At 37.2% G+C, this 6454-nt stretch overlaps 1 pseudogene; it reads right to left on the bottom strand.

Moving 5' to 3' along the window:
- Positions 1-5230: 5230 nt before the first annotated feature.
- Positions 5231-6080, bottom strand: LOC149813395 (uncharacterized; annotated as a pseudogene).
- Positions 6081-6454: the final 374 nt, after the last annotated feature.

Genomic DNA, 6454 nt, shown 5'->3' with positions numbered 1-6454 from the left:
GAAAGCATGAATTTGAGTTGGGAGAAAATTTTGAAATCCTTTCTAATAAAAATTTAACAATGTTTTGTGGGATCTTTCAGCTTTTTATAACTTGTTTATGGGAAAGCGTTTAGCTCGACAATGTTCAATGGTGGATTCTTAATTACTTGACTGTTGGGAAATCCTCTGTTTCCAATCAATGGAGGGCTTAGCACAACTTGAAGCACTATGTGAAAAGCCGTGAAATTCGCAGGATTCAGCTAAAAGGGGCTCATGTCGAGAGTACATTAAAGTGCCTTTCAGTGAATACTGATTACATCTCTCAATGCCAATGCATTCTAGACAATGTAGTTTCTTCTTATGTGCTTGTTTTGGCAAGTTCAAGCTTGTTGAAGCAAGTGTCAGAGAACAGTCTCTCTTTGCAGTTGTGATTTGACCTCGGTAATGTTTTATTCATGTATATCCTTTGGTTGTGTTTAAAGTTATTATACCTTTTAGGTGACTGCTTGTTGTCTGCGATTACTTGTAGATTGCCATCCAAATTTTGTCTTTCTTACTTGCTAGTACAATGTGGATGTTTTGATTTCAACAGATGCCATGTTGGTTCCTAATGTTGATAAGTAGAGTGTTGGTACTCAAAGTTGAACTATCCTGTGCAAGACAAATTTTTCTCTTGTGTTGATCATGTAACATTGTCTTGGGGTTCAGCTTTAACGTGAACCCATCATGATTTTTAGCCTATCATGTTAACCTCACTGGCAATATTTGTATATTTCTTTAGTGTATATTATATGTTAGGATTTTGTCTGTTCAATTTTTTCATAATTGTGTTGTCTTGATTTACCTCAAGGAAACTACTTGATTAGCTACCTGGCCACTAGAGGACCTAAGTTGCAACCTTCTGTTACTGCCTCTCTGATTCAACTTGTTTGAACCATTTAATTAATGCACTCTCACTACATCCCTAGAAGTTCCATTGAATTCTAAAATACTTTCAAAGAATTAACAATATGTGCAGTACATATTAACCTGGCATGGAGAACTAACAATTATCTTTGACTTCTGAGGTGGATTAAACATGTACTGAAGTCATAGTTTGCTTTGAGTAGTGAGATGACTCATTCTCATATCATATACTTATAGCTTCCTGTAGTTTATTTGGCATTAAATTCCCTGGCTTGTCACATCTATGAGAATTAATCATTTGTCCTTGGTTCCCTGTGCTTGCTTAATTGAAGATCAATATGTTATATCCGTAGGAGTTAATTTTACAATTGGTATGCATGATAAACTCCAGATCATGGTTATGTACTTGTGTGTTGCTTCTAATGCATGTTATGAATGAAAGGCTTTGGGGTATTGAATTGATGTGATGTGCTTAATCAAAGTAACGTATAGTTGACTCATATACATGTGCCTAATTTAATAAAGGTGTTGTGCATGAGTGTAACTACATGGAAATTTTGTGAGCATGTGTAAGATCTGAAATTTTAGATTTATATTACATATGTATTAGTTGCCCAAGGGGTCACATGTTTAAAGAGATCCCTAAATATAAGCTGACGTGAGACATAAGTATGTGAATCAAAGCATGCATTTGCTATGAATAAATACACTGAATTGAAGTCATGCACTTGACATGAATGAGAATTAATTGGAAGCATGCTATGAATATGAAGTTGTGAACTCATGCACATGCATATGCTCATCATTGTTATATGTGCATCTTTAATTAGCGTACAAGAATATGCATTATGAAGCATTCAAAGGTAATGCATTATGGTTCATGGATGATCTAAATGAATCATCACAGGCGTGGAGAGCCTTGAGCTTTGGTTGCTCTTTCTTTAATTGTTTAAATGCATCACAAAAATCACATTTATTTTTATTACATTGTTCTATGTGTTTCCACGGGCGGGAGTCCCATGATGGTTCTCGCAGGGGTGGATGTGAGCCTTTACCTCTATTTTTGCATATGGTGTTGCAAAACTTAAAGAATTGATTTTTAATAGAAAATAATAATTAAGAACAATGTAATATACATTCTGGGATCTCCCATCTGGAGAATAGGGATCTTAGAGGTCTGATCTTGGGGAGACTGTGAGGATACAAAAACTCGGTGTGCTTTATTTATTCTCTGAACCCGATATTGAGGTTCCTTCTCCTGACCATGGTTTTAGGGAGAGTCCGTCACTTTACTTGGGGATGGTGTATTTGACACAACTGTTGTTGTTTTGGTATCAAGAAAGTGACACTTGTGGGCGTTGGGTGTTTCTTGTGTTCCCGACATTAGATGTGGATGTCTAATGTTTCGATGGACGATGTTGTTTCCTGATATCGATCGAGGGTTAAGTTTGAAACTCAGTAATAAAATATAAATTATGTGTTAAGCTACCTTGGGAATCAAACTTGACCTCTGAAATTTTACCTGTTTGGTGTAGGGCAACAGTAATTAAAAAGAGGAACTTAAATTATATGCATTTAATAGGGCATGCATATGGAAAAAGAAACTTTAATGAAAGATAATAAAATGTTCATGCATTGCACATAAATCATGTATATTCCTGCTATGCATTAGAACATGCATATGTTATATGTTCTCTTAATTGTTACATATTGGTGGGTGCATGATGTTTAATATCTAATGTCTTACTTACTTAAATTGTGATTCATGTTGTTGTTTAATGATTCATCATACTTAGAAATTATTCTCTACTGCATGGATACTTAATTGAAGTTATGAAGTTGTCATAATTGTTTTTTCTAAATGATTGCATGAAATCTTATTTGTATTCGTTATGCTCACTTGTTTCATTAGAAGTACTTGTGCTCAGGATTTCGGTTCTGACACCCTACTTCTATGGTTTTTCGCAGTCGCAGGTGAGCAGTGAAGCGACTGGTTTCTGGGCGAGTTACGAGTGTCACATTCTTGCTGAACGGTTCACAGAAGGACAATGTGACTCAGTTTTTCATTAGTTACTTTTATGTCATTTAAATAACTTTGATATGTCTCTTACAATTATTGCTTAAACATTCTTTCTTTCAAATAAATGAATAATGGTTTGGTTTGGTATGGATGATAAGTGTAAGTTCTATTGTGGTGTTTAGTTATCCAATTGGGAGTGAAACTGTAAAGGCCCCTGGTTTCTGAGATTGTTTCCGCACTTGTTTAAAAAATTTCTATAAAAAAAAAATCGCATTTTTCAAAGCGTATGAGTTGAAGTCGTTACATTCGAAGTCTTAATTTTTCCCAATAAAATAAACAAAACAAAAACTTACTAATAATCATATTCAGTATAATAAGCCAAAAAAACTTTGGCTCAGTTTGTATTCTTTAAGAAGAAGCCACACCCTTATAGCAATTCATTGTCCACTCGTTATATCTCATAGAATTACTAGAAACCATTCATTTTTAAAATAATGTGAACAAACATATTTACCAAAATAACGGAAGCCAGAATGAAACAAAAAAACACCAACAAAAAAGACTAAACACCCACATATTTATTAAAATCTCGCGAAAAATGCGATATTTATTGTAAACGTTTTAAACGGTTAAATCTCGCGAGATTTTTTTTTGTGACAAAATCTCGCGATAATATCGCGATATTGTTTGTCACAAATTTTTTTTTCCGTTCTTAAGCTTGAAACCCTAGGTGAGTCCCCAGACTCCCCGCTTGTTTGCCAAAAACACAAACGTGTGGCTCTGCCTGTGAGAGCACTGAGAGGCAACCCGACTGCAACAGGTTCATCTCTCTCTCTCTCTCTCTCTCTCTCTCTCTCTCTCTCTCTCTCTCTCTCTCTCTCTCTCTCACACACATTCATATTGGGTAGAGTTATTTTTGGCCAAATGTTTAGGCTCTCGTTGTTTGATGATACATTCCTATGCAGCAAGGCTTTTAGAGTTTTGGTGATTTGGGCAATGCCCACAAAGTGTTTGAGGAAATTCCCCAGCGAAATGTTTATTCATGAAATGACATTGTCAATGCATGCTTCAAAAGACAATGCCCACCAATTGTTTGTTGCAATGCCTGAGAGGAATGTGGTGTCTTGGAACACTGTGATTGGTGGGTTTGTTCAGAGTGATGTTAATGTTGGATTATTTCTAATGGATGGGTCTAGTTTGTTCATACATAGCCTATTTGTGTATTTTCTGTTGAAAACTCTCTAGTAGGTTCACTGTTGAAAAAAATGTGCAAAGTTTGTAGTATGTGGGTGTTTCTTTTTTTTTGTTGGTGTTTTTTTCCATTCTGGCTTCCGTTATTTTGGTAAATATGTTTGTTCACATTATTTAAAAAAGGTATGGTTTCTGGTAATTCTGTGAGATATATAACGAGTGAACAATGAATTGCTATAAGGGTGTGGCTTTAAAGAATACAAACTGAAGAGCCAAAGTTTTTTTGGCTTATTATACTGAATACGATTGTTAGTAAGTTTTTGTTTTGTTTATTTTATTGGGAAAAATTAAGACTTCGAATAACCTGAAATGGGTCATCCATAGATTTTATACTTTTTTTGCATGTAAAATTAAATTAGTTTATTTGATTTGATTTTTTTTATTTTTTAGATTTTTTGAGAATTTATTTATTTTTTTAATTTTTCCCGAGATTTTGCTGAAAAATACTCGAGAAATATTCAAAAAGTTGAAAATCTCCTGAGAAATTCACTGCCGAGAAATTGCCGTTTTAAACTTTTGTCACTATGATCCCCACCCCACCCCCAACCTCCTAGGACAACATGAGTCATTCATTGCTCCAACCATATTATATACACAACTTTTTCAGGGCCCTCCAACAACTCTTTTTTTCTCTCTTTTTTTTAAATTATATAAGAAAGTAACCCTTTTATCCTTTCTTTTTATTATATTAAAAAACTGATACTGAGCTGTTTTTTCATGAAGAATGAAAAACCACTCAAAATCAGAGACCTGGTCGCTCTAGTTATGCTGACACTGAATTGGGAGACTTGCTGTGCTAGAAAGTCGTGATGGAATTATAGTCACCACACCCAACGGTATAAAACCCCGATGCCGCCCCTCAACCATAAGAGAGCTTGTTGCTTCGGTCTAGTGGCAAGGGACACACGTTCCCATACTGCACTCAAACAATTCATTTGAATATTAAAAAGCAGGGACAAAGAAGGAAGAAGGCAACAAAGAAAAACATCCAAAATCCTAATCATGCAACACCATAATCATGTAGCTCTCTGTTTCTGAATCCTTACCTCTCTAACTCAATTGAAATGGATCCTTTCACCATCTGAATAAACCTATCAGACTTTGCATCATCTCTTCTTCTTCTTCCTTGACCTCTACCCTTCTGTACTCAACCTCCTTTCCATATATCCTCACCATAACCACATAGAAAATCAAGGTTAGGACAGTGACCCCTGCCAAGTACCAACTAAACTGGATGTTCACCAGGACCTTGGCCCTATGCAAGGCCTTCTCATCCATGCACCTGGTGCCCATCTTCCATATTCAACCTGCACCCCTTAGGTACAAACTGAGGGGTCCAAAGCTTAAAACCCATGAGCATAAACCACACCCCTTGGAACAATAAGCTGAAGGACCTCACAAAGGCCACCCAAAAACTCCTAGGGTAGGCAACCCCAAGAAGTGTGGTTACGAAGGTGACAGCTATGACAAGCTGGAGGAGCCAATGGTACTGACCCTCCATACCCATGTGGTCAGCAGAGTAGAGGTGGAAAAGCAGCCGCGGCTGACCAAAGGCGAGCCCGGCATGGACTTTGACCTTTAGGGCGTCTACCAAGAAGGTGGTGAATGCATAGACGAAGAGGAACAAGGAGATTGAGGAGTGCTCAATGTTTTGGAGATGGTAATAAGGGATGGTGCCATCATCATCAAAGGGTTGGTGCTTCTCCAGGCCTATGAAGAGCTCCATGGCTATGGAAACGGAGGTCCCCAGCATTATGGCATAGAGCTCGAGCTCAAGGTTTCTAGCCAGCTTTGATGGGAACCATGGTTGGCAAGTGTAAGAATTTGGATGGAGAATATGGTTTTTTATGGTGTTGAAGAGGTGCCACAGGCCTATGATGAAGAAGCCAAACCCAGAGGAAACATGACCAACCAAAGTACCCATCTGATGCTTTCTTTTTTCAAGAGAAAATGTTCTTAGTTTATTACACGGGAACGTCAGATTGGATTGGAAGACGGGAGGAACTGAAAAAATCCTGCTGACCTATGGTAGCTAAGCTCGACAGCCTAAAGCCTTGAGACTGCACGCCTGGCTACAGGGTCGTAGCTAGGATTCATGTGAGGGGGGAGGGCAAACAGGGGTGTAGCAAAAAAAAATTTATTTGTGCTATAGTCGGGGGTTCGGGGACGCCCGAGAAATTTTTTTTTGAGATAAAATAAAAAATGGCTACAATTATTAATAAAAATCTATTTCATATGAACAAATCAAACTATTTGCTGCAGTCAGGGCTGGGCTAGGACTGGGCTGGGCTACAAAAA

The sequence above is a fragment of the Nuphar pumila genome, chromosome 16, assembly GCF_984573655.1.
Source record: "Nuphar pumila chromosome 16, dmNupPumi1.hap1.1, whole genome shotgun sequence".
Classification (NCBI taxonomy): domain Eukaryota; kingdom Viridiplantae; phylum Streptophyta; class Magnoliopsida; order Nymphaeales; family Nymphaeaceae; genus Nuphar; species Nuphar pumila.
The sequence above is the reverse complement of the archived record's forward strand: the minus strand, read 5'-3'. Positions and strand labels throughout refer to the sequence as shown.